The sequence below is a fragment of the Mustela erminea genome, chromosome 19 (assembly GCF_009829155.1).
Source record: "Mustela erminea isolate mMusErm1 chromosome 19, mMusErm1.Pri, whole genome shotgun sequence".
NCBI classification, from domain to species: domain Eukaryota; kingdom Metazoa; phylum Chordata; class Mammalia; order Carnivora; family Mustelidae; genus Mustela; species Mustela erminea.
Genome location: NC_045632.1, coordinates 46,504,432 through 46,527,941, shown reverse-complemented (window position 1 = coordinate 46,527,941; position 23,510 = coordinate 46,504,432). Strand labels below are relative to the sequence as shown.

Sequence of the window (23,510 nt, the reverse complement as noted above, 5' to 3'; positions counted from 1 at the left end):
GTCAAACTATCACTCTTTGCAGATGACATGATACTATATGTGGAAAACCCAAAAGGCTCCACTCCAAAACTGCTAGAACTTGTACAGGAATTCAGTAAAGTGTCAGGATATAAAGTCAATGCACAGAAATCAGTTGTATTTCTTTAAACTAACAACAAGACAGAAGAAAGAGAAATTAAGGAGTCAGTCCCATTTACAATTGCACCCCAAACCAAAAGATACCTAGGAATAAACCTAACCAAAGAGGCAAAGAATCTACACTCAGAAACTATTATAAAGTACTCATAAAAGAAATTGAGGAAGACACAAAGAAATGGAAAAATGTTCCATGCTCATGGATTGGAAGAACGAATATTGTGAAAATGTTTATTCTACCTAAAGCAGCCTACACATTTAATGCAATCCCTATCAAAATCCCATTCATTTTTTTCAAAGAAATAGAACAAACAATCCTAAAATTTATAAGGAACCAGAAAAGACCTCGAATGGCCAAAGGAATATTGAAAAAGAAAGCCAGAGTTGGTGGCATCACAATTCCAGACTTCAAGCTCTATTACAAAGCTGTCATCATCAAGACAGCATGGTACTGGCACAAAAACAGACACATAGATCAATGGAACAGAGTAGAGAGCCCAGAAATAGACCCTCAACTCTATGGTCAACTAATTTTTGACAAAGCAGAAAGGAATGTCCAATGGAAAAAAGACAGCCTCTTCAACAAATGGTGCTGGGAAAATTGGACAGCCACATGCAGAAAAATGAAATTGCACTATTTCCTTACACCATACACAAAAATAGACTCAAAATGGATGAAGGACCTCAATGTGAGAAAGGAATCCATCAAAATCCTAGAGGAGAATACAGGCAGCAACCTCTTTGACCTCAACCGCAGCAACTTCTTCCTAGGAACATTGCCAAACACAACAGAAGTAAGGGCAAAAATGAACTATTGGGATTTCATCAAGATCAAAAACTTTTGCACAGCAAAGGAAACAGTTAACAAAACCAAAAGACAACTGACAGAATGGGAGAAGATATTTGCAAATGACATATCAGATAAAGAGCTAGTATCCAAAATCTATAATGAGCTTAGCAAACTCAACACCCAAAGAACAAATAATCCAATCAAGAAATGGGCAGAGGACACGAACAGACATTTCTGCAAAGAAGACATCCAGATGGCCAACAGACACATGAAAAATGCTCCACATCACTCGGCATCAGGGAAATACAAATCAAAACCACATTGAGATACCACCTCACACTGGTCAGAATGGCTAAAACTAACAAGTCAAGAAATGACAGATGCTGGCGAGGATGTGGAGAGAGGGGAACCCTCTTACACTTTTGGTGGGAATGCAAGCTCGTGCAACCACTCTGGAAAATCATGTAGAGGTTCCTCAAAAAAATGAAAATAGAGTTACCCTATGACCCAGGAATTGCCTACTAGGTATATATCCTAAAGATACAAACGTGGTACTCCGAAGGGGCACATGCACCCAAATGTTTATAGCAGCAATGTCCACAATAGCCAAACTATGGAAAGAACCTAGATGTCCATCAACAGATGAATGGATAAAGAAGAGGTGGTATATATACACAATGGAATACTATGCAGCCATCAAAAGAAATGAAATCTTGCCATTTGCGACAACGTGGATGGAACTAGAGGGTATTATGCTTAGCGAAATAAGTCAATCAGAGAAAGACAACTATCATATGATCTCCCTGATATGAAGAAGTGGAGATGCAATGTGGGGGGCGGGGTTGGGGGTAGGAAAAGAAAAAATGAAAGAAGGTGGGATTGGGAGGGAGACAAACCATAAAAGAATCTCAAAAAACAGACTGAGGGTTGCTGGGGGTAGGGGGGATGGGAGAGGGTGGTGTGGATATGGACATTGGGGAGGGTATGTGCTATAATGAGTGCTGTGAAATATGTAAACCTGGCGATTCACAGACCTGTACCCCTGGGGATAGAAATATATTATATGTTTATTTAAAAAATGAATAAATTTATTAAAAAATTATTAGTGCCTATCATTATTGTTTTTCCATCTTCATTCTTGCTATACTACCCTGATTTAAGACTTAATAAGTCTTGCATATTATACCAATATCCTTTCCATCTGATTTTCTTTTTCTACAATTCATTTTAAGAATAAATTATTTTATTCCTCTTCAATCCATTTTCCTTGCCCTTCTTAGACTCGTATTTTTAAAACACTACTTTCTAAACCTCTTTGCTCAGAAATCCTTGGGATCTACTAAATATTAAAAATCCTGTTAGGTTTATAAACTGGCTCCTAGACAACCTTGTAATCTTATTTCCCATTATTAATTTCCATTCTAAAGTACTCCCAGATTGCCATATAGACCCTGATGTTTCAGATTAGTTCAATCTTCTACAGTTTTCTATAATATGTTTGGTTCGTGTTATTGTCTTTAGTCCAGATTATAACAATCCCCTACAACAAGTTTCACTGTCTCCATTCACCTCTTTAATCCAAGGTCATACAACTGCTTGAAAATTTTCTAAAATCATAAACTTGTTACGTTTTTCTCCATGGTAACAAGAAAAAAAATAACAGATAAAATAAAACTCATACTAATGTAGACTAGGAAAGAGTGGTGGATGTAAGGTCATCTTGATGAACTCATTTCAAAGGTTAGCAGCAACAACAGCAGAAAAAAAAGTCTATGAAAAGTGGAGAGATTTTGTGGGGTCAAGAGGAAATCAATTAAGCTACGAGCAATAGTGATGGGAGAAGACTAGAGTCTGGAGGAGCCTGATATCCACCACTAGTTTATTTGGCATAATAATTCTTTTTCCACCCCAAATTTTGCTGAGAGAGCAACAATGAAGGCAGGGCTTAAAAGAATAAAGAATTTGATTAATATATTACATTCTTCAGGTACCTGGAATTTAGGACTCTAGTGCAGCTAAATAAAAAGATGAATGGAAATTAGCTGTAACTGCAGGCCAAAACCCTCTAAGCCCAATACTAACAAGATAAAAAGGATTAATTTCTCAATGGAGGCAGCCTGAAAGATAGAGCATTGGGCTAGCCAAGAAGAGATAATCTTTATTAAAACTGTAGCTTCACCACAGATTAACTTGACTTCTAGTAATATTTGTTTAGTAAAGTTGAATTATCACCTTAGATATCAGACAAAGAGTTCAGGCTCTTGCAGCAAAAGACAAATGAGGGGCACCTGGGTGGCTCAGTCATTAAGCGGCTGCCTTCGGTTTAGGTCATGGTCCTGGAATCCTGGGATAGAACCCCGCATTGGGCTCCCTGCTCAGCTGGAAACCTACTTCTCCCTCTCCCACCCCCCCTTCTTCTGTTCCCTCTCTCACTGTGTCTCTCTCTTTCAAAAAAATAAATAAAATATTTAAAAAAAGAAAGAGCCAAATGAAACAAAAAAATTATACTACCATATCTTTCCTTCCATACACAATGTCTGGCATATAAGAAAATATCATGAGACACATAAAGAAAGAAAATATTACACATGATCAAGAGATAAACACAAACACAGGTGCTTCAGATAATGTAATTAGCAGAGCAGACTCTCAAACTAATATAAGTATGTTCAAAAACCTAGAGAACACGATGAGCAGAATCGGTGAACAGAAAGGTAATTTCAACAGAGAAACTGAAAACTTAAAGATCAACTGCATGGGGAATGTTAAGGAAATATGAAAAAAAGAGAAATGACACAAACTGAGGCAAATAGGAAGAGGATTGAAAAAAAAAATTGAACAAATTATCAGTGACTCATACAACAATATCACGCAGTCTAACACATACATAATTGAAGTCCCAGAAGGGAAACAATGATAAGAATTATGGATGACTTCTGAGGGAGGAGTCAAGATGGCGGAGAAGTAGCAGGCTGAGACTGCTTCAGCTAGCCGGAGATCAGCTAGATAGCTTATCTAAAGATTGCAAACACCTGAAAATCCATTGGCAGATCAAAGAGAAGAAGAACAGCAATTCTGGAAACAGAAAAACAACCACTTTCTGAAAGGTAGGACCCGCGGAGAAGTGAATCCAAAGCGACGGGAAGATAGACCCCGGGGGGAGGGGCCGGCTCCCGGCAAGCGGCGGAGCAACGGCGCACAAAATCAGGACTTTTAAAAGTCTGTTCCGCTGAGGGACATCGCTCCAGAGGCTAAACCGGGGCGAAGCCCACGCGGGTTCAGCGTGGCCTCAGGTCCCGCAGGGTCACAGAAGGAGCAGGGGTGTCTGAGTGTCGCAGACCTTGCGGGTATTGGAACGGGAAAGCCGGCTACAGAGACAGAGCCGACAGTAAGCTCACAGCTCGGTGTTACCTTGAACTGGTCGCAGGCTCGGAGAGCTCGGAGCGCGGCCGGAGGTCAGGCAGACGGGAGTAACTGGGCGCTGTTCTCTGAGGGCGCACTGAGGAGTGCGGCCCTGGGCTCTCGGCTCCTCCGGGCCGGAGACCAGGAGGCCGCCATTTGTATTCCCGTCCTCTGGAACTCTACGGAAAGTGCTCAGGGAACAAAAGCTCCTGAAAGCAAACCCGAGCGGATTACTCACCCCGGCCCCGGGTAAGGGCGGTGTAATTCCGCCTGGGGCAAAGACACTTGAGAATCACTACAACAGGCCCCTCCCCCAGAAGATCAACAAGAAATCCAGCCGAGACCAAGTTCACCTACCAAGGAGTGCGGTTTCAATACCAAGGAGAGCAGCAGAATTCCGGAGGAGGAGAAAGCCAAGCACGGAACTCATGGCTTTTTCCCTGTGATTTTTTTTTAGTCTTGCAGTTAATTTAATTTTTTTCTTTTTCATTTTTTGTTTTTTTTTTTCTCGCCTTTGGGTAAAAAATTTTTTTTTTTAACTGTTACCTTTTTCTTTTTTAACGATTTTTTACTAGTTTATCTAATATATACATTTTTTCTTTTTTACATTTTTCTTAGGTGTTTTCCTTTTTTTTTTTTAATTCTTTTCTTTTCTTTTTTCTTTTTTTTTTTCTTTTTTCTTTTTTTCTCTTTCTTCCTTTTTGAACCTCTTTTTATCCCCTTTCTCCCCCGTCACGATTTTGGATCTCTTCTAATTTGGTTAAAGCATTTTTTCCTGGGGTTGTTGCCACCCTTTTAGTATTTTACTTGCCCCTTCATATACTCTTATCTGGACAAAATGACAAGATGGAAAAATTCAACACAAAAAAAAGAACAAGAGGCAGTACCGAAGGCTAGGGACCTAATCAATACAGACATTGGTAATATGTCAGATCTAGAGTTCAGAATGACAATTCTCAAGGTTCTAGCCGGGCTCGAAAAAGGCATGGAAGATATTAGAGAAACCCTCTCGAGAGATATAAAAGCCCTTTCTGGAGAAATAAAAGAACTAAACTCTAACCAAGTTGAAATCAAAAAAGCTATTAATGAGGTGCAATCAAAAATGGAGGCTCTCACTGCTAGGATAAATGAGGCAGAAGAATTAGTGATATAGAAGACCAAATGACAGAGAATAAAGAAGCTGAGCAAAGGAGGGACAAACAGCTACTGGACCACGAGGGGAGAATTCGAGAGATAAGTGACACCATAAGATGAAACAACATTAGAATAATTGGGATTCCAGAAGAAGAAGAAAGAGAGAGGGGAGCAGAAGGTATACTGGAGAGAATTATTGGGGAGAATTTCCCCAATATGGCAAAGGGAACGAGCATCAAAATTCAGGAGGTTCAGAGAACGCCCCTCAAAATCAATAGGAATAGGCCCACACCCCGTCACCTAATAGTAAAATTTACAAGTCTCAGTGACAAAGAGAAAATCCTGAAAGCAGCCCGGGAAAAGTCTGTAACATACAATGGTAAAAATATTAGATTGGCAGCTGACTTATCCACAGAGACCTGGCAGGCCAGAAAGAGCTGGCATGATATTTTCAGAGCACTAAACGAGAAAAACATGCAGCCAAGACTACTATATCCAGCTAGGCTATCATTGAAAATAGAAGGAGAGATTAAAAGCTTCCAGGACAAACAAAAACTGAAAGAATTTGCAAATATCAAACCAGCTCTACAGGAAATATTGAAAGGGGTCCTCTAAGCAAAGAGAGAGCCTACAAGTGGTAGATCAGAAAGGAACAGAGACCATATACAGTAACAGTCAACTTACAGGCAATACAATGGCACTAAATTCATATCTCTCAATAGTTACCCTGAATGTTAATGGGCTAAATGCCCCTGTCAAAAGACACAGGGTATCAGAATGGATAAAAAAACAAAACCCATCTATATGTTGCCTCCAAGAAACTCATTTTAAGCCCGAAGACACCTCCAGATTTAAAGTGAGGGGGTGGAAAAGAATTTACCATGCTAATGGACATCAGAAGAAAGCAGGAGTGGCAATCCTTATATCAGATCAATTAGATTTTAAGCCAAAGACTATAATAAGAGATGAGGAAGGACACTATATCATACTCAAAGGGTCTGTCCAACAAGAAGATTTAACAATTTTAAATATCTATGCCCCCAACGTGGGAGCAGCCAACTATATAAACCAATTAATAACAAAATCAAAGAAACACATCAACAATAATACAATAATAGTAGGGGACTTTAACACTCCCCTCACTGAAATGGACAGATCATCCAAGCAAAAGATCAGCAAGGAAATAAAGGCCTTAAACGACACACTGGACCAGATGGACATCACAGATCTATTCAGAATATTTCATCCCAAAGCAACAGAATACACATTCTTCTCTAGTGCACATGGAACATTCTCCAGAATAGATCACATCCTCGGTCCTAAATCAGGACTCAACCGGTATCAAAAGATTGGGATCATTCCCTGCATATTTTCAGACCACAATGCTCTAAAGCTAGAACTCAACCACAAAAGGAAGTTTGGAAAGAACCCAAATACATGGAGACTAAACAGCATCCTTCTAAAGAATGAATGGGTCAACCGGGAAATTAAAGAAGAATTGAAAAAAATCATGGAAACAAATGATAATGAAAATACAACGGTTCAAAATCTGTGGGACACAACAAAGGCAGTCCTGAGAGGAAAATATATAGCGGTACAAGCCTTTCTCAAGAAACAAGAAAGGTCTCAGGTACACAACCTAACCCTACACCTAAAGGAGCTGGAGAAAGAACAAGAAAGAAACCCTAAGCCCAGCAGGAGAAGAGAAATCATAAAGATCAGAGCAGAAATCAATGAAATAGAAACCAAAAAAACAATAGAACAAATCAACGAAACTAGGAGCTGGTTCTTTGAAAGAATTAATAAAATTGATAAACCCCTGGCCCGACTTATCAAAAAGAAAAGAGAAAGGACCCAAATAAATAAAATCATGAATGAAAGAGGAGAGATCACAACTAACACCAAAGAAATACAAACTATTATAAGAACATACTATGAGCAACTCTACGCCAATAAATTTGACAATCTGGAAGAAATGGATGCATTCCTAGAAACATATAAACTACCACAACTGAACCAGGAAGAAATAGAAAGCCTGAACAGACCCATAACCAGTAAGGAGATTGAAACAGTCATTAAAAATCTCCAAACAAACAAAAGCCCAGGGCCAGACGGCTTCCCGGGGGAATTCTACCAAACATTTAAAGAAGAACTAATTCCTATTCTCCTGAAACTGTTCCAAAAAATAGAAATGGAAGGAAAACTTCCAAACTCATTTTATGAGGCCAGCATCACCTTGATCCTAAAACCAGACAAGGATCCCACCAAAAAAGAGAGCTATAGACCGATATCGTTGATGAACACAGATGCGAAAATACTCAACAAAATACTAGCCAATAGGATTCAACAGTACATTAAAAAGATTATTCACCACGACCAAGTGGGATTTATTCCAGGGCTGCAAGGTTGGTTCAACATCCGCAAATCAGTCAATGTGATACAACACATCAATAAAAGAAAGAACAAGAATCATATGATACTCTCAATAGATGCTGAAAAAGCATTTGACAAAGTACAGCATCCCTTCCTGATCAAAACTCTTCAAAGTGTAGGGATAGAGGGCACATACCTCAATATCATCAAAGCCATCTATGAAAAACCCACCGCAAATATCATTCTCAATGGAGAAAAACTGAAAGCTTTTCCGCTAAGGTCAGGAACACGGCAGGGATGTCCATTATCACCACTGCTATTCAACATAGTACTAGAGGTCCTAGCCTCAGCAATCAGACAACAAAAGGAAATTAAAGGCATCCAAATCGGCAAAGAAGAAGTCAAATTATCACTCTTCGCAGATGATATGATACTATATGTGGAAAACCCAAAAGACTCCACTCCAAAACTGCTAGAACTTATACAGGAATTCAGTAAAGTGTCAGGATATAAAATCAATGCACAGAAATCAGTTGCATTTCTCTACACCAACAGCAAGACAGAAGAAAGAGAAATTTAAGGAGTCAATCCCATTTACAATTGCACCCAAAACCATAAGATACCTAGGAATAAACCTAACCAAAGAGACACAGAATCTATACTCAGAAAACTATAAAGTACTCATGAAAGAAATTGAGGAAGACACAAAGAAATGGAAAAATGTTCCATGCTCCTGGATTGGAAGAATAAATATTGTGAAAATGTCTATGCTACCTAAAGCAATCTACACATTTAATGCAATTCCTATCAAAGTACCATCCATCTTTTTCAAAGAAATGGAACAAATAATGCTAAAATTTATATGGAACCAGAAAAGACCTCGAATAGCCAAAGGGATATTGAAAAAGAAAGCCAACGTTGGTGGCATCACAATTCCGGACTTCAAGCTCTATTACAAAGCTGTCGTCATCAAGACAGCATGGTACTGGCACAAAAACAGACACATAGATCAATGGAACAGAATAGAGAGCCCAGAAATAGACCCTCAACTCTATGGTCAACTAATCTTCGACAAAGCAGGAAAGAATGTCCAATGGCAAAAAGACAGCCTCTTCAATAAATGGTGCTGGGAAAATTGGACAGCCACATGTAGAAAAATGAAATTGGACCATTTCCTTACACCACACACAAAAATAGACTCAAAATGGATGAAGGACCTCAATGTGCGAAAGGAATCCATCAAAATCCTTGAGGAGAACACAGGCAGCAACCTCTTTGACCTCAACCGCAGCAACATCTTCCTAGGAACAACGCAAAAGGCAAGGGAAGCAAGGGCAAAAATGAACTATTGGGATTTCATCAAGATCAAAAGCTTTTGCACAACAAAGGAAACAGTTAACAAAATCAAAAGACAACTGACAGAATGGGAGAAGATATTTGCAAATGACATATCAGATAAAGGACTAGTGTCCAGAATCTATAAAGAACTTAGCAAACTCAACACCCAAAGAACAAATAATCCAATCAAGAAATGGGCAGAGGACATGAACAGACATTTCTGCAAAGAAGACATCCAGATGGCCAACAGACACATGAAAAAGTGCTCCATATCACTCGGCATCAGGGAAATACAAATCAAAACCACAATGAGATATCACCTCACACCAGTCAGAATGGCTAAAATCAACAAGTCAGGAAATGACAGATGCTGGCGAGGATGCGGAGAAAGGGGAACCCTCCTACACTGTTGGTGGGAATGCAAGCTGGTGCAGCCACTCTGGAAAACAGCATGGAGGTTCCTCAAAATGTTGAAAATAGAACTGTCCTATGACCCAGCAATTGCACTATTGGGTATTTACCCTAAGGATACAAACGTAGTGATCCAAAGGGGCACATGCACCCGAATGTTTATAGCAGCAATGTCCACAATAGCCAAACTATGGAAAGAACCTAGATGTCCATCAACAGATGAATGGATCAAGAAGATGTGGTATATATACACAATGGAATACTATGCAGCCATCAAAAGAAATGAAATCTTGCCATTTGCGACAACATGGATGGAACTAGAGCGTATCATGCTTAGCGAAATAAGTCAAGCAGAGAAAGACAACTATCATATGATCTCCTTGATATGAGGAAGTGGTGATGCAACATGGGGGCTTAAGTGGGTAGGAGAAGAATAAATGAAACAAGATGGGATTGGGAGGGAGACAAACCATAAGTGACTTTTAATCTCACAAAACAAACTGAGGGTTGCTGGGGGGAGGGGGTTTGGGAGAAGGGGGTGGGATTATGGACATTGGGGAGGGTATGTGCTTTGGTGAGTGCTGTGAAGTGTGTAAACCTGGTGATTCACAGACCTGTACCCCTGGGGATAGAGTATTATGCCTCCATCAGAAAGGATGAATACCCAACTTTTGTAGCAACATGGACGGAACTGGAAGAGATTATGCTGAGTGAAATAAGTCAAGCAGAGAGAGTCAATTATCATATGGTTTCACTTATTTGTGGAGCATAACAAATAGCATGGAGGACATGGGGACTTAGAGTGGAGAAGGGAGTTGGGGGAAATTGGAAGGGGAGGTGAACCATGAGAGACTATGGACTCTGAAAAACAATCTGAGGGTTTTGAAGGGACGGGGGGTGGGAGGTTGGGGTACCAGGTGGTGGGTATTATAGAGGGCACGGATTGCATGGAGCACGGGGTGTGGTGCAAAAATAATGAATACTGTTATGCTGGAAATTAAAAAAAAAAAATGTTAAAAAAAAAAAAGAATTATGGATGACTTCTCATAAGAAGCAATGAATACCAGAAGAAAATGGAATAATATTTTTAAAGTGCTGAAAAAAGAAAATTATTAATCTGGAATTCTATATAGCCAGTGAAATGATCTCTCAAAATGGAGGCAAAACAAAGACATTTTAGGATAAACAAAAATTGAGATAATGTCAAAAATACTCTGTAGGAAGGAATGAAGAGCACTGGAAATAGATTGAGAAAAGGAAGAGTGGATTAACATTTTTCTAATTCCTTTGACAAGTGATTGTTGAAAGTAAAAATAACAAGATTTAATGAAGAGCTTATAAAATACATAATAAGGATAATAAAATATATGACAAAAACAGCACAAAGTATGGAAGGGGAAAATGGAATTATAATGTTGATTCTTAGTTTATATGTGAGTGAATATAATAATAATTCAGGATAGACTATGCTAAGTTAAGATTGCATATTATAGTACATAATGCAACCATTGGGGGGAAAAAGAAGGGACATAGTTTAAAAGAAATGATAAAGTTTAAAAAAAAAAAGGATAAAGTAATATACCTAAACATAGTCAATCTAAAAGCATTCGGGAAAGGAGAATCAAAGAAACAAAGAACAGATGGAACAAAAACAAAGCAAATAGCAAGGCGGTAGGCATAAACTCAACCTTATTAATATTAACATTAAATATAAACAGGATAAATGTTACAGTTAAAAAGTAGAGATGGTCAGAATGAAATTTTTTATAAGAGATACAACTATACAGTATTTACAAGAAATGTATATAAATATAAGGACAGTGATATACTAAAGATGAGGGAATGCAAAAGGAAATCATGTTCAAGAATTAATTATAAGAAAGCAAATGTGACTATATTAATATGACACAAAGTAGACTTCAAAACAAGTAGTACTGCCATAGGTAGAGGTCATTTTATAATGATAAAATGGTCAATTAACAAAAAACACATAAGAATGTTAAATGTGTATATGCCTAATAACAGAACACCAAAGTATATGGAGCAAAAATTGGCAAGACTAAAGAGAGAATAGTAAAAGAAATTTTAAACATACAAATACTTTTCAAGGGCATATGGAACATTTGACTAAATATGTCGTATGCTAGGCCATACAACAAGTCTCAGTAGATGTCAAAAGATTAAATCATACAGAGTGTTTCATGATTCTATGATCACAGAATTAAATTAGAAATAATAATAATAAATAATTAATAATAAAAATAATAAAAGCTATACAGAAAAATCTCCTAGCTATGTGGAACTTAAATGGACTTCTAAACACACATGAGTCAGAGAAGAAATACAAGTAAAATTAGGAGATATTTTGAAGTGAATAACAATATAAAACAAAATATCAGGAGTAGTGGGAGGCAGCTAAAGCAATGCTTAGAAGAAAAAAACAATTGATTTAATGCTTATTTTAGAAAAGAAGACTTAAATGATCTAAACTTCCACCAGAAGAAGCCAAGAAAAGAAGTGCAAAGTAAGTAAAATGAAGAAACTGATAAAGAGCGAAAATCAATGAAATAGGAAATGGACAAACGATAGAGAAAATCAACAAAGCCAAAAGTTGGTTATTTGAAAAGATTTCAAAGGTGATAAATCCCTAATAAGAATGATTTTAAAAGTAGACAAAACACAAATTAACATAATGGTAATGAAAAGGGGAACATTACTATAGATTCTAGGATATTGAAGGATAATATGGGAACACGACTACCAACTTTATGCCAGTAAATTCAACAATATAGACTAAATTAACATATTCTTTGAACAGAACAAACATATATCTTTTTCAATCAATTTCTGCATTTACTGATTTCCTTAAAGTCCACCTATAAAAACTATGGGGCAAGATTTCATTTCTTTTGATGGCTGCATAGTATTCCATTGTGTATATATACCACATCTTCTTGATCCATTCATCTGTTGATGGACATCTAGGTTCTTTCCATAGTTTGGCTATTGTGGACATTGCTGCTATAAACATTCAGGTGCACGTGCCCCTTTGGATCACTACGTTTGTATCTTTAGGGTAAATACCCAATAGTGCAATTGCTGGGTCATAGGGCAGTTCTATTTTCAACATTTTGAGGAACCTCCATTGCAACATGGGGGCTTAAGTGGGTAGGAGAAGAATAAATGAAACAAGATGGGATTGGGAGGGAGACAAACCATAAGTGACTCTTAATCTCACAAAACAAACTGAGGGTTGCTGGGGGGAGGGGGTTTGGGAGAAGGGGGTGGGATTATGGACACTGGGGAGGGTATGTGCTTTGGTGAGTGCTGTGAAGTGTGTAAACCTGGTGATTCACAGACCTGTACCCCTGGGGATAAAAACATATGTTTATAAAAAATAAAAAATTAAATATAAAAAAAAAAAACCTATGGGGCAAGTGGTAGGACATGGAAATCAGAGTAAGAATCTCTGCCCTAAAAAATGAAGTCAAAATTTCTTTTCATGATATAAAAGACGTGTTTCACTTTTGATTTAGACTATCTATTTGGCCTCTTTTAGAACCTCTCCCCAAAATTACATTGTACACTATTCACAACAATTCCTCTCAGTATACTTGATCTATTCATTCTAAAACTCGCTTTATACCTAGTATTCCCTGTGCATGGCATGACTTATACACCTTTCTGCTCTGACAAACTCCTTTTCAGCATTTAAAACTAATGCCTCTAGTTTATTTTTATTTTATCTTGTTATGTTCAGTTAACTTTTCCGGATTTTTCAGACAGGTGTTTTGTATCTGATCCCTTTGATTTCCGTTCAGTTATGGTGGTTACCACACCGAACTATAAGTTAATCGTACATATGTGTCTCCTAAGATATGTTTTTCTTGTCTTCATCCCCAATTCAGGTTCTGAGTTATGTTTGCAAGGGCTTATGTCAAACTGAATCAAGAGGCAAAACATGGAATGAATGAACATCATGTCTGATAGTAAAGCATGATATGCTCAATTGTGTTACATACATTATACTTAGGTGCTCTTAAATATTTACATTGTGGGAACAAGCACTTATAAACTAACACAACTTTTGTGTTATGCTGACATCATTCCAATTTATATTTACTGATTGTATAGCTACAAAACCAAATCATGAAATCAATATTTTAAAGTATTTTATTTTCAAAATGCTCTCTATAAAATGAGTATCTTTCAAAATACAATTACTTTCTAGCACACTGTAAACACTTGATCTTGCCTGGGATAAACAGATTAAATATGTCTATCTTTCCAAGATATTTCATTAAGATATATTATGCCATTTCATTAAGATATATTATGGTGGATATCCAGGTAGCTGATGACTATGTAGTAATCAATTTCTCCAAATTACACCTCCCTCAAATGATATAAAATAAGTTTACAACTACAATGGGCTGTTTAAATGAAAATATAATGTGGTATTGTATTTAAAACATAAATAAAAGGAAAATATATGACAATAATACTACAAAGGCTGGAAAGGGAGAAATAGAAGAATTTCCTTGGAAGTTTTATACTATACAAGGAGCAGTACAATATCACTTGAAGGTAGTTCATGATAAATTAAAGATGTACACTCTAAGCACTTTAAAAATCCCACTAATATAAAAATCAAAGAGAAATAACTAGTTAACTAAGGAAAAGGATAAAATGGAATAAAAATATTCAATTCAGAAGAAAGTAAAAAAAAAAGAGGAAAAAAATAACAAGAGCTTGAACAAGCAAAGCTAATAGAATGATGATAAATTTAAATTAGACACTAAGAGGTGAGCATGGCATAATAAATAGAGTTGTTGAGTCTGTGTTGTACGCTTGAAACTAATGTGGCATTGTGTGTCAACTATACTTAAAAAAATTGATTGTATGAAAATAAATAAGGCATCAAAGTTACATGAAATTTAAATGGCCCAGCACCCTAATAAAATGGCAACGGTTTTCATAATGAATAAAAAATAAGTCCAACTACTTGCTGTCTACAGAAAAGTACATTATTTTTTTAATCTAAATTTTAGTTAGCTAACATATACTACAATATTGGTTTCTGGAGTAGACTTCAGTGATTCATCACTTCCATACAATACCCAGTGCTCATCACAACAAGTGCCCTCTTTAATACCCATCACCCATCTAGCTCATTCTTCACCCACCTCCTTCATCAACCCTCAGATTGTTCTCTGGCATTATCTTGTCTCTTAATTTTCATTGTACAGGTCTTATACATCTTTTGTCAGCTTTATTCCTGAGGATTTCATATTTTCTATGCTATTGTAGGCAGTTGTGTTTTTAATTTCAAATCTATTTGTTACTTGTACATAGCATAGAATGAGTTGAAAGTATTCTTTCAAGCCATAAGGCTTGTTTCCCTCCGTCCTATTTTTCTTTTCCCCCTTCCATATGTTCATTTGTTTTCTCAGATAGGTACTTTAAATGTAAAATTGCAAAGTAGTTTTTTTTTTAAATACAAAAATATATACCATGCTAACATATATCAAAGAAAGTTGAAGTAGTTATAGTTAATATATCAGACACAGTACATTTTAGAGACAATAAAATTATCAGGGATAAATAAGGTCATTTCATAGTGATGAAGAGTCAAATCATCAAAAGGACATAATATATTAAAAAAGGAAGTAATAATCCTAAATATTTATGCACCTAATAACAAGATTTTAAATGCATTAAATGAATGCAAAACACATGAAGCAAAAATTGGTTGAACTGCAATAGATAAATGCACAACTATAGTCAGAGATTTAAACACCGCTTTCTCAATGATGGATAGAACAAGTAAACAGTAAATTGGTACAGATTTAGAAGATTTGAACACTATCAACCAATTTGACCTAATTGACATTTACAGAATGTTCCACCCAACAACAGCAGATATACATTCTTTACATGTACAAATGTAACATTTACCAATAGACTGTCCTTTATGCCATAAAACAAATCTCAATAAATTTAAAAGGATTCAAGTGATCCATGTTACATTGTCTGCTCACAACAGACTTAAATTAAGAAATTCATACCAGAAAAATATTTAAAAATTCACAAATATTTACAAATATTTGGAAACCAATGCACTTTTTAAAAACAACAACAGAATGGGTTAAAGAAGAAATCCAAAAGAAAACTTGAAATTATTTTGAACTGAATGAAAATGAAAACACAACATATCGAAATTTGTCGAGTATCTCTAAAGTAGTGCTCAGGGGGAAATAATATGAAATGTCTATAGAAGAAAAGAAAAGAAAAGAAACCAAGGATCTTAGATTCCATAGTAAGAAATAAGAAAAGAACAGTAAATATGACCCAATACAATGAAAAGAAAAGAGCTAATAAAGTTTAGAGCACAATTCAATAAAATAGAAACAAGAAAAAAAGAAGAATAGAAAAAAATTAGAAGACCAAACCTGGTTCTTCAGAGAGATCAATAAAATTGATAAACCTCCACTCATCCTGATTAGGAAGAAAGGAGAGAAGACAAAAACTACCAAAAATAAGAATTAAAAAGATGATGGTACTACAGCTACATAAGGAAGTAATTTAAAGGAATAGTTAAAGAATATTATTTTTAAAACTCTGTAACAATAAATTCAAAAAGTATAAAAAAAATCCTTGAAAAATACAAATTAAATTCACTCAGGAAGAAAGGGAGAGCTCAAAAGTCCTATATTTAATTAAAGAATTTAATCTGATTTTAAAATCTTCCCACAAAGAAAACTCTAGCTTCAGATTACTTCATGAGAGAATTCTATCAAACACTTAAGAAATAAATACCAGTCCTATACAAACTTTTCAGAAAACTGAAGAGGAAAGAATACTTTCAACTCATTCTATGCTATGTACAAGTAACAAATAGATTTGAAATTTAAAATACAACTGCCTACAATAGCATAGAAAATATAAAATCCTCAGGAATAAAGCTGACAAAAAGATGTACAATACTTGTACAATGAAAACTATAAAACATTGCTGAGAAGTTAAAGACAGCCTAAATAAATTGAGGGATATAGCATGTTTATAGATCAGAAAACTCAATATGGTTAACATGTCAATTCTGTCCTAAATGACTAACAGAATCAATGCAATCTCTACTCAAAATCCCAAAAGGCATATTTTTTTTGGTAAAAATTGACAAGACAATTCCCAAATTCACACAGAAATGCAAAGAACCTAGAATAACCAAAAGAACTTTGAAAAAGAACAAATTTGGAAGACTAAACTACCTGGTTTCAAGACACACCATAAAGCTATAGTAATAAAGATGGTGTAGTATTGTCAATACAGACAAGTAAATCAATGGAACAGGGTAGAGAGACCAAAAATAGACCCATAGTTATATGGACTACTGATTTTCAACAAAGGTATAAGTGAAATCTGATAGAAAAAGTATAGTCTTCTTTAACAAATAACACTAGGACTGGAAATGCACTTCAAATGAACTTCACTAAAAATGAACTTCAACACATACCTTGCATAAACTAGAAAGAGTAACTCAAAACATAGAACTAAATATAAATTCTAAAACATTAAAATTAGTTAAAGTAAAAAGGAGAAAAATATTTATATTCTTGGGCTAGGCATTGATTTCTCAATATGACATAAAAATCGTAACCCATAAGAAAAAAATTGAGATTGAATTTTATCAAAATAAGAACTTTTGCTCTTTTAGGGACATTGTAAGAAAAAGAAAGCTGTGACAGGGAGAAAAATTTGAAAGTCACACATTAAATAAAACACTTTTATCCAGAACATGTAAAAGCATTCTAAATTCAATAACGAGAAACAAGCAATTAAAAAAAAATATTCAAAATATATGAACAGACATTTCATCAAAAATGATACAGCATACGAAAAGATGCTCAACATCTTTAGTCAATAGGAAAATGCAAATTACAGTCACAATAAGATGCCATTTCATAACTACTAGGATGGCTATAAAAGATAAGACAGATAATAATGTTGGCAAAGATGTGGAGATAGAAACTCTCACATATCACTGCTGGGAATGTAAAATGGTACAGCCACTTTGACAAACAGTTTGACAATTTTTTAAGAAAGCCAACATAAACCTACCATGCAACTCATCAATTCCACTCCCAGGAGAAATACGAATATATTTATGCATAAAGACTTGCATGTAGTTGTTATATCAGCACTATTCATAATAGCCAAAAACAGAAAATAACCTAAATTTCTATCAACATGTGAATGGATAAACATAATGTGGTGTATGTGTGCAGCTGAATACTATTTAGCAATGAAAAAGAAGACTACTGACACATACTTCTACATGGATGGACCTCAAAAACATGCTAAGTGAAAGAAGTCAGATGTAAGACACTACACACTGTATGATTCTATTTATATGAAATTTAAAGAAAAGGCAAATTTATACACACAGAGAAAAATTATTCATTGCCTAGGGCTGGAAGGGAAAATGGATTAATAGTAAATGAACATGTGAGATCTTCTTAGGAGGCTAATAATGTTCTAAAACTGAAATATGATGATCATTGTAGCACCCCATTAAGTTATTAAAAGTTATTTAATTGTACACTTAAAATGGGTAAATTTTAAATATAAACTATACCTCAATAAGTCACATAAAGAAAACAACAACAATGAAATACCATGTATATCTCTTAATTGAAAAAAAAATTGACTGCACCAAATACTGACATGTTGAGAAACTGAAAAAAATCACACTGCTGGTGAAATGTGTATGATACAATTTTGGAAAAGAGTCTTGCGGTTTTTTCAAAAGTTAAACATACAGCCATGGGCTCTTGTTTGCTGGGAGAGTTTAGATTACTGATTCAATTTCTTTGCTGGTTATGGGTCTATTCAGCTTTTCTATGTCCTCCTGTTTCAATTTGGTAGTTTATATGTTTCTAGGAATTTATCCATTTCTTCCAGATTGCCTAATTTGTTGGCATATAATTGCTCATAATATTCTCTTATAATTGTTTGCATTTCTTTGGTGTTGGTGGTGATATCTCTTCTTCCATTCATGACTTTATTTATTTTGGTCCTTTATCTTTTCTTTTTGATAAATCTGGCCAGGGGTTTATCAATCTTATTAATTCTTTCAAAGAACCAGCTCCTAGTTTTGTTGATCTGTTCTACTGTTTTTTGTTTTTTAATTTCTGTTTCATTGATTTCTGTCCTAATCTTTATTATTTATCTTCTCCTGCTGGATTTAGGCCTTATTTGCTGTTCTTTTTCCCAAAGAACACCTAAAGGTGTAAGGTACCTAGAGGTGTAAGGTTAGGTTGTGTATTTGAGACTTTTCTTGTTTCATGAGGAAGGCCTATATAGTTACATACTTCCCTCTGAGGACTGCCTTAGTTGTATCTCAAAGGTTTTGAATAGCTGTGTTTTCATTTTCATTTCCTTCCATATATTTTTAAAATTATTCTTTACTTTCCTGGTTACCCATTCATTCTTTAATAGAATGCTCTTTAAGCTCCATGTATTTGTGGATATTGCAAATTACTTCTTGTAGTTGACTTCAAGTTTCACAGCATTGTGTGTGGTCTGAAAATATGCATGGTATAATTTCAGTCTTTTTGTATCCCTAACAAACAAGAGTCCAGGACCAGATGGCTTCCTAGGGGAATTCTACCAAACATTTAAAGAAGAATTAATACCTTGTTTTTCTGAAACTATTTCAAAAAATAGAAATGAAAGGAAAACTTACAAACTCATTCCATTAGGCCTCATTCTATTACCTTGATCCCCAAAGCAGACAAAGATCCCACTAAAAAGGAGAATTACAGACCAATATTCCTGATGAACATGGATGCAAAAATTCTCACCAAGATACTAACTAATAGTCCAACAGTGCATTAAAAGGATTATTCACCATGACTAAGTGGAATTTATTCCTAAGCAGCAGGGGTGGTTCAACATTCACAAATCAACCAATGTGATATACCACATTAATAAAAGAAAAGACAAGAACCACATGATCCTCTCAACAGATGCGGAAGAAGCATTTGACAAAATACAGCATCGCTTCTTGGTAAAAACCCTCCACCTTGTAGGGATAGAGGAAGCATATTCAACATCATAAAAGTCAAATACAAAAGTCCCATAGCAGATATCATCCTCCACAGGAGAAAAACTGAGAGCTTTTCCCCTAAGATCAGGAACACGACAGGGAGGTCCACTCTCACCACTCTTGTTCAAATAGGACTAGAAGTGCAAGCCTCAGCAATCAGACAACAAAAAGAAATAAAACACATCCAAATCAGCAAAAAAGTCAAATGTTCGCTCTTTGCAGATCACATGATCTATGTGGAAAACCCAAAAGACTCCGGCAAAAAATTGCTAGACTAAGCAAATTTGGGTCCTTCAGCAAAGTGGGAGGATATAAAATCAATGCACAGAAATCAGTTGCATTTCTATACACTAACAACGAAGCAGCAGAAAGAGAAATCAAGGAATCAATCCCATTTATAATTGCACCATAAACCTTAAGATACCTAGGAATAAACCTAGCCAAAGAGGTAAGAGATATGTGCTCCAAAAACTATAGAACACTCATGAAATAAACTGAGGAAGACACAAAGAAATGGAAAAACATTACATACTCATAGATTGGAAGAACAAACATTTAAACTGTCTATGCTACCCAAAGCAATTGACACATTCAATGCAATATCTATCAAAATACCATCAGCATTTTTTCACAGAGCTGGAGCAAACAATCTTAAAATTTGTATGGAACCAGAAAAGACAACAGCTAGTCAAAAAAATGTTGAAAAAGAAAGCTGGAAGCATCACAATTCGAGACTTCAAGCTGTATTACAAAGCTGTCATCATCAAGACAGTATGGTACTTATACAAAAATAGACAAATAGATCAATGGGACAGAAGAGATAATCCAGAAATGGACCCTCAACTCTATGACCAACTAATCTTTGACAAAGCCAGAAGGAATATCCAATGGAAAAAAGACAGTCTCTTCAACAAGTTGTGTTGAAATAATTGGGCAGCCACATGCAGGAGAATGAAACCGGACCATTTTCTTACAACATACACAAAAATAATCTCAAAATGGATGAAAGACCTAAATATGATACAGGAATCCATCAAAATCCTAGTGGAGAACACAGGCAGCAACCTCTTTGACCTCAATCGAAACAACTTCTCCAGAGGCAAGAAAAGCCAAAGCAAAAATGAACTACTGGGACTTCATCAGGATAAAAAAATTTTGCACAGCAAAATAATCAGTCGACAAAACTAAAAGGCAACTGACAGAATGGGAGAAGATATTTGCAAAAGTCTTGCCAGGTAAAGAGCTAGTATCCACAAATCTGTAAAGAACTTAAACTGAAAACCAAAAAACCAAAAATCCAGTCAAGCAATGGGCAGAAGACGTGAACAGACATTTCTCCAAAGAATACATACAAATGGCTAACAGAGGCATGAAAAAATACTCAACATCACTCAGCATAAGGAAAAATACAAATTAAAACCACAGTGAGACACCACCTCACACTGGTCAGAATGGCTAAAATTAACGTCAGGAAAAACATCTTGGCTAGGATGCAGAGAAAGGGAAACCCACTTACACTGTTGGTGGGAACACAAACTGGTGCCGCCACTCTGGAAAATAGAAAGAAAGTTAAAATTAGAACTTAAAAAGTTCTAATTAGAACTTAAAGTTAAAATTAGTTAAAATTAGAACAACCCTATGACCCAGCAAATGTACTACTAGGTATTTATCCATATAGATAAACATAGAGATTCAAAAGGGCACATATGTTTATGTTTATAAACTAATGTTTATAGCAGCAATGTCTACAATAACCAAATCATAGAAAGAGCCCAGATGTCCACCAACAGATGAATGAATAAAGAAGATGTGGTATATGTCTACAATGGAATATTACTCAGCCATCAAAAGGAACAACATCTTGCAATTTGTGATGACATGGAGAGAACTGGAGGGTATTATGTTAAGTGAAATAAGTCAGGGAAAAACAAATACCATATGATTTCAGACACATAGAATTTAAGAAACAAACATGAACATAGGGGAAGGGAATAAAAAATGAAATAAAATAAAAATAGAGAGGGAGTCAAACCATAAGAGATATTGAACTGTAGGAAACAGACTGAGGTTTGGTGGAGGGGAGGTCAGTGGGGGGATGTAGTAACTGATGGTCATTAAGGAAGACACTTGACGTAATGAGCACTGGGTGTTGTATGCAGCCCATGAAACACTAAATTCTACCCTGAAACTAATAATGCACTGTATGTTAACTAAGCCGAATTTAAATAAAAAATTTTTAAAGAAAAGAAAGTTAAGCATACAACTACTCTATGATCCACCATTGTATTATCCAAGAGAAAAGAAAGCATATATCCATACATGAATTATATACAAACATTCATAGTAGCTCTATGTGTAATTACAAAAATTTGAAACAACTCAAATGTATATCATTAAATGAATAGATGAAGTGCAACATATAAAATGGAATGCCACTTGGCAGATAAAGTAGTAAACTACTGTTATATGGAACAATATGGATGGATCTCAATATAACTATCCTGAGTGAAATAAGCCTGACCAAAAAAAAAATACATGCTATAAGACTCCATTTATATAAAACTCTAGAAAATGAAAATCAGTTTATTGTGACAATAAATAAATGTTGCCTGGGGATGAAAAGGGGCAGAATTAAGGGGGGGTCCAAACAGGGGCACAAATGACTTTTGGGGTGATAAATAGGTTTATTATCTTGATTGTAGCAATGGTATCACAGGTATATATAGTGTAAAAGCCAATCACATTATACACTTATATTTAATTAATTTATTGTATATATGACAGTAATACTTTAAAAAAGTTTTTAGGGGTAAATACCCAGTAGTACAGTGGCAGGGTCATAGGGTAGCTCTATTTTTAATTTCTTAAGGAATCTCCACACTGTTTTCCAAAGTAGCTGCACCAACTTGCATTCCCACCAACAGTGTAAGAGGGTCCCCCATTTTCCATATCCTCTCCAACACTTGTTGTTTACTGTCTTGTTAATTTTGGCCATTCTAACTGGTGTAAGGTGGTATCTCAATGTGGTTTTGATTTGAATCTCCCTGATGGCTAATAATGATGACCATTTTTTCATGTGTCTGTTAGCCATTTTTATATCTTCTTTGGAGAAGCGTCTGTTCATGTCTTCTGCCCATTTTTGGACATGATTATCTGTTTTTTGAGTGTTGAGTTTGAAGAGTTCTTTATAGATTTTGGATATCAGCCCTTTGTCTGTAGTGTTATTTGCAAATATCTTCTCCCATTACAATGGAACATTATGCCTCCATCAGAAAGGATGAATACTCAACGTTTGTATCAACATGGACAGAACTGGAAGAGATTAAGCTGAGTGAAATAAGTCAAGCAGAGAGAGTCAATTATCATATGGTTTCACTTACTTGTGGAGCATAAGGAATAACAAGGAGGATATTGGGAGAAGGAAAGGAAAAGTAAATTGGGGGAAATTGGAGGGGGAGATGAAGTATGAGAATCTGTGTACTCTGAAAGACAAACTGAGGGTTTTGGAAGGGAAGGGGATGGAGGTGGAGGAATGGGTGAGCCTGGTGGTCAGTATTAAGGAGGGCACGTATTGCATGGAACACTGGGTGTGATGCATAAATAATGAATCTTGGAACACTGAAAAAATAAAATAAAATTTTAAAAAAGTTTTGAATTTTAATTCCAATATAGTTTCATACAGTTAAGGTTTATATTTTCAGGTTTACAATACTGTGATTCAACAATTCTATGCATCACTCAGCTCTCATTAATGGTAAGTGTACTCTAATTTCCATCACCCATTCACCCATTCCCCCCCATCCACTTACTATTTGGTAA

At 35.6% G+C, this 23,510-nt stretch overlaps 1 long non-coding RNA gene across 1 annotated transcript; it reads right to left on the bottom strand.

Moving 5' to 3' along the window:
• Nucleotides 1–242: 242 nt before the first annotated feature.
• Nucleotides 243–21,895, bottom strand: LOC116578910. Its single transcript, XR_004281086.1, has 3 exons — nucleotides 21,797–21,895; nucleotides 720–727; nucleotides 243–255 (listed from the first exon to the last, which is right to left on the bottom strand). It is a non-coding gene; the product is annotated as an uncharacterized LOC116578910 (long non-coding RNA).
• Between the last annotated feature and the right edge of the window lie 1,615 nt (nucleotides 21,896–23,510).